Source organism: Rana temporaria, chromosome 3 (assembly GCF_905171775.1).
Source record: "Rana temporaria chromosome 3, aRanTem1.1, whole genome shotgun sequence".
Lineage (NCBI taxonomy): Eukaryota > Metazoa > Chordata > Amphibia > Anura > Ranidae > Rana > Rana temporaria.
Genome location: NC_053491.1, coordinates 18,522,134 through 18,536,988, shown reverse-complemented (window position 1 = coordinate 18,536,988; position 14,855 = coordinate 18,522,134). Strand labels below are relative to the sequence as shown.

The 14,855-nt window shown below is 46.6% G+C and overlaps 1 protein-coding gene across 1 annotated transcript in view; it reads left to right on the top strand.

Annotated features, from left to right (window-relative positions):
• Positions 1–9,325: 9,325 nt before the first annotated feature.
• The window catches only part of CERS3 (ceramide synthase 3), a 187,839-nt gene continuing 182,309 nt past the window's right edge, over positions 9,326–14,855 (top strand). The window contains exon 1 of the mRNA XM_040342326.1: positions 9,326–9,413. The gene's annotated coding sequence lies outside the window, so the exon portion shown is untranslated. The remainder of the gene's footprint in view (positions 9,414–14,855) is intronic.

Here is a 14,855-nt window from a genome sequence, read left to right as displayed (position 1 = left end):
ATGGCACGGCTGCGCAAAGGGACGTACCTGTTCGCCCCCTTTAAATCGCGGCACTGCGGGCAGGCATGCGCCGCCACGAGCTAAACAAGGCATTTCCCTTTTCTGCCTACTGATAGGACAGTGATCTACTGCTACCAGTCATCGGGAGCAGTGATCACTGTTGTGTCACTTGTAGCCCAGCCCCCTCACAGTTAGAATCACTCCCTAGGACACACACTTAACCCCTTCATCGCCTCCTAGTGTTTAACCCCTTCCCTGCCAGTGTCATTTACACAGTAGTCGGTGCTGATCGCTGTATAAATGACAATGGTCCCAAAATAGAGTCAAAAGTGTCCGATGTGTCCGCCATAATGTCGCAGTCACGATAAAAAGCGCGAATCATTGAACTTTATTTTTCTTGGCTCGTCGTAGTGTTGTACATCACCGCTTTCTTGACGACAACATTTGTGTGACCGTGTGTATGCAAGACAAGTTTGAGCCAATATCCGTCGAAAAAAAAAGAAAATCCACGGTTTTGTTGTTGGAACTTTCGATCGTGTGTAGTAATGAATACAAATGTATCCGAAGTTACGAATTATCCAAAATAACGAATGCCGCATCTAGACGAATGGAACGAAACAAATTAATAATAATAAATAACAATATTAATAATAATACATTTTTTAAATTATTATTTATTATTAATTAGTTCCGTTCCATCCGCTTAGATGCGGCATTCGTTATTTTGTTCACCAACAGCCAAATTTGAAAGAAAATTCCAAATACCTATAATTTAATAGTTACCGTATTTGTCGGCATATACCGCGCACCGGCGTATAGTGCGCACCCCAAGCTGAGAAGGGAAGTTTAGGGAAAAAAACTTACATTGTGGATGTCTTGCCCGGCGTCCATCGGCGGCCTTGTCCGGCGTCCGTCTGCGGCCTTGCGCGGGGTCCGTCCAGCCTTGTCGGTGTCCGTCTGCGGCGGGGTCCGTCGAGTCTTGTGGGTGTCCATCTGCGGCGGGGTCCGTCGACCCTTGTGGGTGTCCATCTGCGGCGGGGTCCGTCGACCCTTGTGGGTGTCCATCTGCGGCGGGGTCCGTCGAGCCTTGTGGGTGTCCGTCTGCAGCGGGGTACGTCGAGTCTTGTGGGTGTCTGTCTGCGGCAGGGTCCGTCGAGTCTTGTGGGTGTCCGTCTGCGGGGTTACAGCGTCGTGTGTTTGAATTTGGCGCACTGTGCAGAGCCGGATTTCCTGCGCACTCGGCTTCTCTCGCGTGGCTGCGGGCGGAGCCGAGCGTGGCCGAGCCTAGCCGAGTGCGCAGTACACTCGGCTCGGACAATGTCGGAGACAGCGGGGATCGGCGTATATCGTGCACCCACAATTTCCCCCCGATTTTAAGGGGAAAAAAGTGAGTGGTATACGCCGATAAATATGGTAGTTATTCTTAGTTAGTTATTATTTTGAAATTTCGAATTTTCGTCTTTTCTAGTTTTTGGACGAATTTTCGAATTTACGAATTTGCTTATTTTTGAATTTCGTTTTTACGAATTTCGATCATAACGAATGACCCAAAAAAACAAGGAAAAAAAGACACGAATAAAATGAAAGCCAAACTAATTTTTTTGGGGGCAGTGCACATGTCTGGTCTAAAATGTAAAAAAAAAAAGTAAGTCATGAAAAAAAACAACCGTTTTGCAGGACATCATAAATCTTTCTGTGATTAAAAAGGGTATAATTAAGATTCCGAAATTAATTGTCTTTATCACAAACCAAATTGGACCTAATTACTTTTTAATATATAATTACACAAAAAGTTTAATTCCTCGACTCCTTAATTATCGTTACAATTAATAAAGGATTACAATCTCTGTGAGTAGGCCAATATATCAACACCTTTATTTTTGTTATAGGTGAAAACAAACCAGCGTGAATAATTGATCAATGGGCTCTAAATATCCTCATTAGCTGTTGTATGAAATTCTCTCTTGAGCGCAGGGCATAAATAATAAATTAAAATGCGCAACAAGGCTCCTGGGTGCTATTAACCATTCCGAAGGGGAATAAACCAGGGATGACTTATTATCTGCACTCAATGGCAGTTTAAGGCTGAGCGTTAAATGGATTTAATGGTATGTAACATTACTGCCCTCTAGTGGACTCACGGGTAAACAAGCTAGGCGACAACAACATATGTGCTGCACAGGACAAGTAAATGTAACTGAACCAGGGCCGCCATCAGGGGGGTACAGGCATTACACCTGTAAGGGGCCCGATGGTCCTCAGGAGTCCGACCCCCCTCTTTTATTTAAAAAAATATATATATTTTTATTTTTTTTATTGATTTTTTTTGTTTGCTCCCCGAGCCCCCCCCATCTCAATTTGTGGCAGCAGCACCCCCCACGGCTCAATTTGCGCCCCCCCCCGGTTCTCAATTCGTGGCACCCCCACGGCTCAATTCGCGGCACCCCCTCCGCTTCTCTCAATTCGTGGCACCCCCACTTCTCAATTCGTGGCCCCTCCCCCCTTATCAATTCATGGCCCCCCCGCGGCTAAATTATTCGTCCCCCCCCCCCTGGTTCTCAATTTGCGACACACCCCCAGTTCTCAATTCGTGGCACCCCCCGGTTCTCAATTTACACCCCCCGCTTCTTAGTTCACGGCACCCCCCCGCTCTTCAATTCGCGGCAATCCCCCCCAGTTCTCTGCTCTAGGGGGCCCATGCCTGAAGCTGTGTAAGGGGCCCCAAAATTCCTGATGGCGGCTTTCTGTTCAAATTTCAATTCGCGGCAGGAGCACCCCCCCATGGCTCAATTTGTGCCCCCCTCCCCAGTTCTCAATTCGCGGGACCCCCCCGGTTCTCAATTCGTGGCACCCCCCCCAGTTCTCTGCTCTAGGGGGCCCATGCCTGAAGCTGTGTAAGGGGCCCCAAAATTCCTGATAGCATCTTTCTGTTCAAATCTCAATCCGCGGCAGGAGCACCCCCCTATGGCTCAATTTGTGCCCCCCTCCCCGGTTCAATTTGCAGGACCCCCCGGTTCTCAATTAGTGGCACCCCCGGTTCTCAATTCGCACCCCCCGCTCCTCAATTCGTGGCACCCCCCCCCCCCCCCGGTTCTCTGCTCTAGGGGGCCCATGCACCCCCCCACGACTCAATTTGTGCCCCCCGGTTCTCAATTTGCGGCACCCCCCTGCGGCTCAATTTGCGGCACCCCCCCTTCTCAATTCCTCAATTCGTGGCCCCTCCTGCTTCTCCTGCTTCTCAATTTGTGGTCCGCGGTTCAATTATTCACGCCCCCCGGTTCTCAATTCGCGGCACCCCCCCGCTCCTCAATTCGCGGCACCCCCCCCCCCAGGTTCTCTGCTCTAGGGGCCCCGTGCCTGAAGCTGTGTAAGGGGCCCCAAAATTCCTGATGGCAGCTTTCTGTTCAAATGCTGCGTTTTCTATGCTGATAAGAAAAGTCACGTGGTGTAGTAATTAGCACTTTTGTCTGGCAGCAAAAGGGTCGTCGGTTCGAATTAGAGCTGCGCGATTAATCGTGAAGAATCAAAATCGCAATCTTTTTCCCTTCCCGATCTTCAAAACAGCATGTGGCGATCTTTTTAACAAGTGCAGGGAGTTCTCACAGCATGAAAATCAAAATCCAGTTTAATCACAACATGCAAAATAAGTGGAAACAAAGTATCTTTTCGCTCTTTTATCGTAAGGAAAGAACTCCGGCGTGTAGATGAAGGAAGTTTAACCATTTAAAGACCAAACCTTTTCTGATATTTCTTGTTTACAAGTAAAAAAATCATTATTTTCTGCTAGAAAGTTACTTGGAGCACCCAAACATGATTTATTTATTTTTTTAGCAGAGACCCTAGAGAATAAAATGGTGGTTGTTGCAATATTTTATGTCACATTTTTTGCGCAGCGTTTTTTTTAAAACGCAATTTATTTAAAAAAAATACACTTTAATGAATAAAAAAATAAACTAAACAGTAAAGTTAGCCCAATTTCTTTGTATAATGTGAAAGAATCATGAAAGAATCGTGATCTTTATTCTAAGCCAAAAAAAAATGTATTCTCATTTTAGCCAGAATCGTGCAGCTCTAGTTCGAATCCTGACCACAACGCTATCTGCCTGGAGTTTGCATGTTCTCCCTGTGCCTGGGTCGGTTTCCTCTGGGTACTTCGGCTTCCTTCCACACAAAGACATGGCAGGTTGGTAGGTTAAAGCGGAGTTTCACCCTAAAAAAAAAAATTTGGATCACCAGCTTCCTTTTAATTTAACCACTTGTCCACCGGAGGACGTTATATGACGTCCTCGACTTTGTGCAGCAATATCTGAATGATGGGAGCAGCTACAGGCATCATTCAGATATCACCATCTTCAGCCGCCGATTCTGTGCACGATAAGAACGATCAAAGCGGCGTTCTTATAGGCAGCGGGAGGGGACGTCCCCCCCCCTCCCGCCGCCATCCGGTGCTTCTCCGGGCTCTCCCGTGCCATCGGGGGCCCGGAGAGCGAATCGGTCGGCGCTGCCTGGAAAGCATAGAGATGACTGGTGACCAGATGGTCACCAGTCATCTCTATGACCGTCGGAGGCCTGGAAGTAAACAAAGCCGCAATCGCTGTCCGCATGTGATCGGTGATTTTTTTTTTCACTGATTTCATGCTTGTAAGCCTGTAGGAGAGATGTGGGGTCTTATTGACCCCACATCTCTCCATAAAGAGGACCTGTCACACTGATTCCTAATACAAGGGATGTTTACATTCCCTGTAATAGGAATAAAAGTGATCAAAAAAAATAAAATGTAAAAAAAAGTGTAAAAATAAAAAAAATTAAGTAAAATAAAAATACAATTAAATTTTTTTTTTTTTTCAAAACGCCCCTGTCCCCGTTATCTCGCGCGCAGAAGCGAACACGCATGCAAGTCCTGCCCACTTATATAAACGCCGTTCAAACCCCACATGTGAGGTACCATCGCGTGCGTTAGAGCATGTGCAACAATTCTAGCACTCCTCTGTAACTCGAATATAGTGACCTGTAAAAAAAAATGTTAAAGCGTCGCCTATGGAGATTTTTAAGTATCGAAGTTTGGCGCCATTCTATGAGTGTGCGCAATTTTAAAGCGTGACATGTTAGGTATCTATTTACTCGGCGTAACATCCTCTTTCACATTGTACAACAAAATTGGGCTAACTTTACTGTTTTGTTATTTTTTAATTCATGAAACCCAAAAAAAGGCGTTTGAAAAATGATTGTGCAAATACCGTGCGAGATAAAAAGTTGCAATGACCGCCATTCTATTCCCTAGGGTGTCTGCTAAAAAAAACATATATAATGTTTGGGGGTTCTGAGTAATTTTCTAGCAAAAAAAATTATGATTTTTGCATGTAGGAGAAAAGTGCCCGGCATGGAAGTGGTTAAAATTGTCCGCCAACAACTGTGTGTTGTCGGATTATCCGATCGTGTGTACACAAGTCCACCACACAAAAGTCCAAAGTACAAACACGCATGCTCAGAAGCAATGCTCACCATAACACAACATTAGCAGAAGTTGCCCAAAGGGTGGTGCTTAAAGCGGTGGTTCCCCTAAAAATAAAATGTTGACATCGCATTTAGCAAATAAATTACAGTTAGAATCGGCTTGTTTTATTTAAAAAATACCTCCGTACGTATCGTTTCCATTATTCGGTCCCACCGCCACTTCCGGGTACGATGCAGGCGGTGGGCGTTCCTAATTGATTGACAGGCATCCGAACGACGCATCCATCGCGTCACGAGATGCCGAAAAAAGCCGAACGTCGGTGCGCATGCGCCGTATAGAGCCGCACCGACGTTCGGCTTTTTTCGGCATCTCGTGACGCGATGGATGCGTCGTTCGGATGCCTGTCAATCAATTAGGAACGCCCACCGCCTGCATCGTACCCGGAAGTGGCGGTGGGACCGAATAATGGAAACGATACGTACGGAGGTATTTTTTAAATAAAACAAGCCGATTCTAACTGTAATTTATTTGCTAAATGCGATGTCAACATTTTATTTTTAGGGGAACCACCGCTTTAAGAGCTAAAGAACCACATAGTTTTGTGTTTGTTGGCCGACAATTCTTTGCCGTTTGTATACAAGACAAGTCCCTTCGGACAAAAGTCAGAGGCTTTGTCCGCAGAAAATCTGATCGTGTACGAGGCTATAGATAGAGATATAATCTTGATATAATTTTGCGCCCCTTCCTGTACAAATCATTAGTAAGACCTCATCTGGAATATGCAGTTCAGTTTTGGGCACCAGTTCTCAAAAAGGATATCGGGGAACTGGAGAAAGTGCAGAGAAGGGCAACCAAACTGATAAGAGGCATGGAGGAGCTCAGCTATGAGGAAAGATTAGAGGAACTAAATTTATTCACTCTTGAGAAGAGGAGATTAAGGGGGGATATGATCAACATGTACAAATAAGTAGGCCCTTTAAGTAGTAATGACAGAATGTCCCCGTTGCAGATCTGATGGTCTTCACCGGCAGTTGGAGCTCATTAATTGTATCCAATAAGGTGAAGTTATTGTGCGCGGAGACCCCTCCACATACCCTGGGCTCTGCGTGCTCATTGGTGGACCTGGAACTTGCTAAGGCTCCATTCACACCTTGGCGACAAAACGCCCGACGCCCGACGCTTGTCCCGCTGGAGGGGAGAATTGCCATTGATGTCTATGGAGATGGTTCACATCTCATAGACGCCGTACGCCTGTCGCCTGAAAACAAGTCCCGGACCCTTTTTTTCAGGCGGCATTGGCGTTCGGCCATAGACATCAATGGCAATTCTTTGTGAAAAAAAAAAGTAACCTAATCGCGGCAAAATACGCAGCGTACGCGGCGTTACAATGTGAATGGGGGCTCAGTGTGCATTCACACCTGAGCGTTTTGTAGCCTGAAGCATGAAGCTCCAAAACGCTAGAGGGGAAAAAATCCATTATTCTCTATGGAGATGATTCACATCTTCACTCCAAAACGCCTGAAGCCGAACGCCTGAAGCTCAAACAAGTTCTGGACCCTTTTTTGTCGCTCGAATTGGGCTGATTTGGGCGTTTTTGAGCGTTTGTATTCCCATAGAAACTAATAAAAAAGCTTGATTCAAGCGTCTAGCGCAACAACGAGCGTTTCTACTGGCGTTTTGTCGCTTTAATCTGTTCTGTGAAATAGAATATTCACCCAGGAAGAAGATAAAAAAAAAATCTAAAAACATAGCAACAAATGATGAAAGAGATGATCATTTTTCCTAGTGGCTAAAATAAAAAACGACGAAGTTCAAAAACGTCGGACAACGCTCTATGAAAACGCGCGAATATGTGTTTAGGGGTCCGGAGGTCCCCAGGGCCCTGGATGACAACCCCCCTTTTTTATAAAAAAAATATATTTTTTTATATATTTTATATATATATTATATTATTATTATTATTATTAAAGGGCCCAGAGGGCCCCGGATGGCAACCCCCTTTTTTTTTATAATTTTTTTAAATTTATTTTATATATATATATATATATATATATATATATATATATATATATATAAAGCTTATATTGTATATAAGCTCAGTTTACTGGTAAAAATACGTGTAAACTGCAAGACTTGAGTGGGTGTAAAAAGATGTCCGCTTGCTGACTTCTAACTGTAGCCTTGCTGCGGACGAGGGTACCAAGATGGCGGCGGCGTCACTTCTGGTTAACTCCGCTTGCTGACTTCTAACTGCAGCCTTACTGCGGACGAGAGTACCATGATGGCGGCGATGGAACGTCACTTCCGCACGGTTCTCCTCTCCCAGAAGTGACGTCTTGCTGGCTGAGACGGACAGACTCAGGCGTAAACAGTAATTTCGGGTCCGTCTCGGCCAGCGTTACAGTTTGGACTAGCATTCGCGACCCCCGGCAAATAGCCAAACGACCCCCGGGTTGAGAACCGCTGCTTTAGACTGTGAGTTGGGGTTTGGGCATACCTCCCAACTTTTTGAGATGGGAATGAGGGACACCTATCAGCAAAAGTATGCAAAAGTATGCAGGCATAGGACACACCTTTTGCCACACCCCCTTAAAGAAGAATTGTACAAAAAAACAAGGGCCCAGATTCAGAGAGCAATTGCGCCTGTGTAACCATAGTTACGCAGCGCAATTGCTGACTTGCTCCGGCGTTACGAATGCTCCTGATTCAGGAACATCGTAACGCCGACTGCAGCCTAAAATCTGCGTGGCATAAGGCTCTTATGCCACGCAGATTTTAGGCTGCATTCTTGCGATGACCGCTAGGGGGCGCTCCCATTGTGCTCAGTGTATAGTATGCAAATTGCATACTAACACCGATTCACAATGTTGCGCGGTCCCTCCATACGCAAGTTACGGAGTTTCCGTACGGCGTCTTTAGCGTAAGGCTGCCCCTTCTAATAGTAGGGGCAGCCAATGCTAAAGTATACCCGCCGTTCCCGCGTCGTGAAATTTGAATTTCACGTCGTTTGCGTAAGTGATTCGTGAATGGCGCTGGACGCCATTCACGTTCACTTTGAAGCAAATGACGTCCTTGCGACGTCATTTGCCGCAATGCACGTTGGGAAAGTTTCCCGACGGAGCATGCGCTCTACGCTCGGCACGGGAGCGCGCCTAATTTAAATGATTCCCGCCCCCTACAGGATCATTTACATTAGGCGCCCTTACGCAGGGCAATTTTAAAGAGCGCACACGCAATTTACGGAGCTACAGGGGCGCAGGGCAAAAACGCTGCCCTGTGCCTCCGTAAAAAAGGGGCAAATTCTACCTGAATCTGGGCCAAGATTGGTTAAACCCACAAGTGCTTTTTTTTTTTTTTTTTACCACTACTACTCCTTTATATTGGCTTTTGGAATTTACAAATGCAGCAATTTAGAAATCAGAAGAAAGGTTCAGCACTGGGAAACACTTTTTGAAAGATAAAAAGTGCATTTTATATCCAACTATATGAGGGACAAATGAGGAGGAATGAGGGACAGAGGGACATTGCTCCAAATCAGGGACAGTCCCTCCAAATCAGGAACAGTTGGGAGCTATGGGGTTGGTTGGGGAAGGCATCACCCACCAGGTCAGAATACAATTGCAAAATCTTTTACTTTCCATGCGTTTTTGATGCAGAAAAAAAAAGCATGTGGTGTGAACTGGCCCATAATGTTTGTAGACTCGGCAGATCCTGTTCCAGTGATTACTGCTCACTCCCACACCGCCCTCCTCTCCTTTCAGCCTGGTGACAACACTAGATGCTGGGTGGGACTGTTGGGGAATTAGGGAGTGGTCACCTGACAGCGAAAATTCTCACCTGTGAGATCAGGAGCCGTATCTGTCTGCATCCTGCTTGTCTACAGCCGAGAGTGTCCGCCCTGTCACTGCATACATTACCTGGGAATTTGTACTCACCTGCGGTCATTACCTGGAACCAGGTAAGAGATACAGTATACTACACATGCATTGGACACCAGATCACTTCCCAATGACAGTATGATCAGTACATGACTTGTAATATAGTCCGTTGGGCTGAAAGAGAGAACTTCAGTCCACCGCCGTCTACTATATTCAGGTTCCCCATTATCAATCACTTTGCATCAAGGAGAAAGCAGAACAAGCTTCTCCAGGTACAGTAAGGTGGGTGACACCATGGGGGAGATTTACTAAAACTGATGCAGCTATGCGTAGGAGCCAATCAGCTTCCGGCTGGGTTCCCACTAGTGCAATTTTAGACATCGCATGCGATTCGCACAGCGCTGCTGTGCAGATCGCATCCCAGATAGCAAGCAATTTGAATTTGTCAGGCTTCACAAAATTGTTGCACAATTGCAGCAAGTTCACTTTGCATGACTCCAGATCAACTTTCTGTGCAAACATTCTGGTTCAGTTACCGTATTTATTGGGGTATAGCGTATAGCGCGCACCCCTAAAGTTGCCCCGAATTCCTGTGGAAAAAAGATTTTTTTGTACTTACAGTTTTGGTGTCTTGCGCAGCGGCATCGTCCGATCCGGCGTCCGTCTGCGGTTTCGGGTGTACTCTTTGTCGGGTCCGGCGTCCTCCCCGGTCGTTTCCCGCCCCGAGTTTGAATACTGCGCCGACATATACTGAGCGCAGTACACTCGTGTATAGTCGGGCATGCTCGGCTACTCTCGCGTCAACGTCCTGTACGTCCAGGACGTCAGCGCGAGAGGAGCCGAGACTGCCCGACTATACACGAGTGTACTGCGCTCGGTATATGTCGGCGCAGTATTCAAACTTGGCGCGGGAAAGCGGGTATCGGCGTATATCGCACACCCTGATTTTCAGGGCAAAAAAGTGCGCGGTATACGCCGATAAATACGGTATGTTGTGTTCTATAAAAGAAAGAATACTGAGCATGTGCAAAGACCTAAAAATAAATAATGTCAATCGCCACCATCAGTGCCGGTTCTCACTACCGCAATGTGGGACCCGACTTGTGTCGCCCGACGTGAGAAATTCCATTGAAGTGAATGAGAGTCGTCTCAAAGGAACACTAAAGGCAATATATATATATTTTTTTAAAATAACAAACATGTTATACTTACCTCCACTGTGCAGCTCGTTTTGCACAGAGTGTCCCCGAACCCTGTCTTCTGGGGTCCCTCCGCGGCTGTCTCGGCTCCTCCTCGCAAAAGCTTTCTACCTTCATGCGAGCTCGCATGGTGGAAAGCTTTTGCGGGCGCGCTCCCATGATACAGTGGTGGGCATAGCCGCCGACTGTATAACTCTGCCCCGCCCACGACGCGCCGCATCATCGGATGTGATTGACGGTAAATGGCCGCTCACAAATGACAGAGTGATCACTTGTAAACAAACCCGCGTCATGTCCGGTTCCTCTCTCCCCCCTCTGTACCGATCAGTACAGTGTTAGCGGAGAGGGGAGAGATTGGGTGCAGCAGTGCTGTGGGCTAGATCTGTAGTGCCCACAGCGCTGCTCTGTGCCCATTGCAGCCACATCCATCCATACTCAGCCATCCCTCTGTCATACTCAGCCATTAATGCGCATCCATTCTTAGCCATCCTTCTGTCATACTCCTCCATCCATCAATGCTTAGCCATCCATGCACAGCCATCCCTCTGTCATATCCATTCTCAGACATCCCTCTGTCATACTCAGCCATTCATGCACAGCCGTCCCTCTGTCATACTCATCCAGCCATCCATACTCGGCCTACTCTCTGTCATACTCATCCATTCATGCTCAGCCATTCCTCTGTCATACTCATCCATGCTCAGCCATTCCTCTGTCCTACTCATCCATCCATGCTCAGCCATTCCTCTGTCATACTCATCCATCCATGCTCAGCCATTCCTCTGTCATACTCATCCATCCATCCATGCTCAGCCATTCTTCTGTCATACTCATCCATCCATGCTCAGCCATTCCTCTGTCATACTCATCCATTCATGCTCAGTCATCCCTCTGTCATACTCATCCATGTTCAGCCATCCCTCTGTCATACTCATCCATGTTCAGCCATCCCTCTGTCATACTCATCCATGCTTAGCCATCCCTCTGTCATACTCATCCATGCTCAGCCATCCCTCTGTCATACTCATCCATGCTCAGCCATTCCTTTCTCATACTCATCCATCCATGCTCAGCCATTCCTCTGTCATACTCATCCATCCATGCACAGCCATCCCTCTGTTATACTCAGCCATCCATGCTCAGCCATTCCTCTGTCATACTCATCCATCCTCAGCCATCCCTCTGTCATACTCATCCATGTTCAGCCATCCCTCTGTCATACTCATCCATGTTCAGCCATCCCTCTGTCATACTCATCCATGCTCAGCCATCCCTCTGTCATACTCATCTGTCCATGCTCAGCCATCCCTCTGTCATACTCAGCCATTCATGCTCAGCCATCCCTCTGTCATACTCAGCCATCCATGCTCAGCCATCCCTCTGTCATACTCATCCAGCCATCCATACTCAGCCATCCCTCTGTCATACTCATCCATCCATGCTCAGCCATCCCTCTGTCATACTCATCCAGCCATCCATTCTCAGCCATCCCTCTGTCATACTCATCCAGCCAACCATACTCCATCATCCCTCTGTCATACTCATCCATCTATACTCTGCCATCCCTCTGTCATACTTACCTATCCATGCTCAGCCATCCCTCTGTCATATCCATCCATCCATGCTCATCCATCCATCCATCCATATTCAGCCATCCCTCTGCCATACTCATCCATCCATGCTCAGCCATCCACACTCAGCAATACTCATCCATCCATGCTCAGCCATACTCTGTGATACCCAGCCATACCTGGCAATACCTAGCCGTACTCAGCCATCCCATCCATACTCTGCAAAATTCAGACATCCACATTTATGGCTCAACCATGCTCAGCCATCCTCATTCACGGCTCATCCATCCCCATTAATGCTCATCCATGCCACATCAGTTCTCATCCATGCCACTACAGTGCCTCACAGAAGTGTAATTGGTATTTGGTAGTCAAATTAGATTTGAGAAATGTATGCCCCTAGAACACCTGAAGGTGCTCCCTGTATGTTGGGCCTCTGTATGTGGCCAGGCCGTGGAAAAGTCTCACACACGTGGTATCACCTTACTCAGGAGGAGTAGCAGAATCTAATTTGGGGCTTATTTTTTATTTTTTATGTACATGCTATGTGTTAGAAATATTGTATAAATGGACAACTTTGTGTAAAAACAAAAAAAATGCATTTTCATTTTCTTTTAAACTTTCCAAAAACTTGTAGAAAAAAAATGACATGTTCAAAAGACTCATTATGCATCATAGATTATACATTGGTGCGTTTTCTTTCCAAAATGGGGTAATTTTTGGGGATTTTCCATTGTCCTGGAGCTCCAGGGCCTTCAAACGTGCAAGAGGTTGTCAGGAAATTAGACTGTGTAAAAGTCTCACACATGTGGTATCGCCATCAGGATGTATTTTGGGGTGTCATTCGTGGTATGCATATGCTGTGTGTAAGAAATAACCCGCTAATATGAAAAAAAATAAAAAATAAATCTAGAATTGTGGGAAAAGATTACAAGTTCAAAAAACTCACAACGCCTCTTACTAAATACCTTGGACTGTCTACTTTGCAAAAAGGGGTCATTTGGGGGGTATTTGTACTTTCCTGGCTTGTTAGAGCCGGTTCACACTGGGGCGGCACGACTTCGGGGGCGACTCGGCAAGGCGTCCTGAAAACGACTTCAGAGGCGACTTGCAAAATGACTTCTGTATAGAAGTCAATGCAAGTCGCCCCAAAAGTCGTACAGGAACCTTTTTCTAAGTCGGAGCGACTTGCGTCGCTCCTATTAGAACGGTTCTATTCAATAGAATGGGACGCGACTTGCCAGGCGGCTGAGTCGCCTGACCAGTCGCCCCAGTGTGAACCGGCTTTTAAGGTCTCAAGAAATGAGATGGACCGTCAGTACTTCAGGTGTGATCAATTTTCAGAGATTGGCACCATAGCTTGTGGACTATAACTTTCACAAAGACCAAATAATATACACCAATTTGGGTTATTTTTTTTTTCAAACTTTGAACCTTAAAAATCTCTGTAGGCGACATTCTAAAAATGTCTACAGGTTACCAGTTGTGAGTTTCAGAGAAGGGCAAGGGCTAGAATTATTGCTTGTGCTCTAATGATCGCGGCGGTACCTCACGTGTGGTTTGAACACCATTTTCATATGCGGGCGCTGCTCACGTATGCGTTCGCTTCTGCGCACAAGCTCAATGGGAAGGGGCGCTTTACATTTTTTTTTGTTTCTTTTCTTATTCATTTTACTTTGTATTTTTTGTTTTGACAAGGTCCTTTTTAAAAAAATAAAATAAAAAAAGGTTTTGGGTCACTTTTATTCCTATTACAAGCAATGTAAACATCCTTTGTAATAGAAAAAAAGCATGACAGGTCCTCTTAAATATGAGATCTGGGGTCAAAAAGACCTCAGATCTCATATTTACAATAAAATGCAATAAATAAAAAAATAAAAAAAAGTATTTTTTAAGAGCATTGGGGGGAAGTGACGTTTGACCAGTCAATGCTATGGGGCAGAGTGGAGGCTATCTTCCCTTCACTCGGCAGCCAGCCAAACAGGAGAGAGGACCTGATCGTCTCAGCTGCTACTGGTGGCTCTGGTAAGCGGTGGAGAGCATTGGAGAGCGGCGCTAGGGGGGGCCTCTCCCGCCTCCGATAGAAGTGATCTTGTGGTTTCTCCTCTTCAAACAGCCTACGTATAATGACGGCAGGCGGTCAGTAAGTGGTTAAATCCAAATGTAAAAAAACATATGTAGCACCCCCTTACTTTCAGTATGAGCACTACGCTAAAGTTAATGGGAATGGGAGAGTTGGTTTACTTCCATTCACAATCTATTGAAATTTGGGCTGTTGTCAATTCAGAACTGTCCTGTAGGTCAGTCTGCGCTCCAGGAGTGCGTTACCACCCCTGGGCGACAGTTGGCGCTAGGGGGGTCCTGACAGACCCCAGCAGCCAATCAGAGGAGTGTTTCCCTCTTTGGGCATGCTGGAGGGGGGTATATCTGTGGCAACCGCCATGTTCTGTTCTGTTCTGTGCGGGGCCCGAGTTCCAGGTGGGGTATCCACCTTCAGGGTGCGCGCATCCATGGGCCCCGCCACCGTGGTCTACTTGACCGAAGTTGCGCACCATGCGGAGCTTCACCCTGACATTGAGAGGGGCCCCAGCGACTTGCTGGGTCCCAGACCTTCATTGAGAGGATCCTAAGCTGGTAGCTGTACGGTGGGGGAACGGCTCGGGGAGAACCTAGAGATAGAGGCTGCCCAGGAGGCCTAGACGAACCATCGGGGATCCGGTCATCACGCTGCATGACAGGTACACTAAAGCTA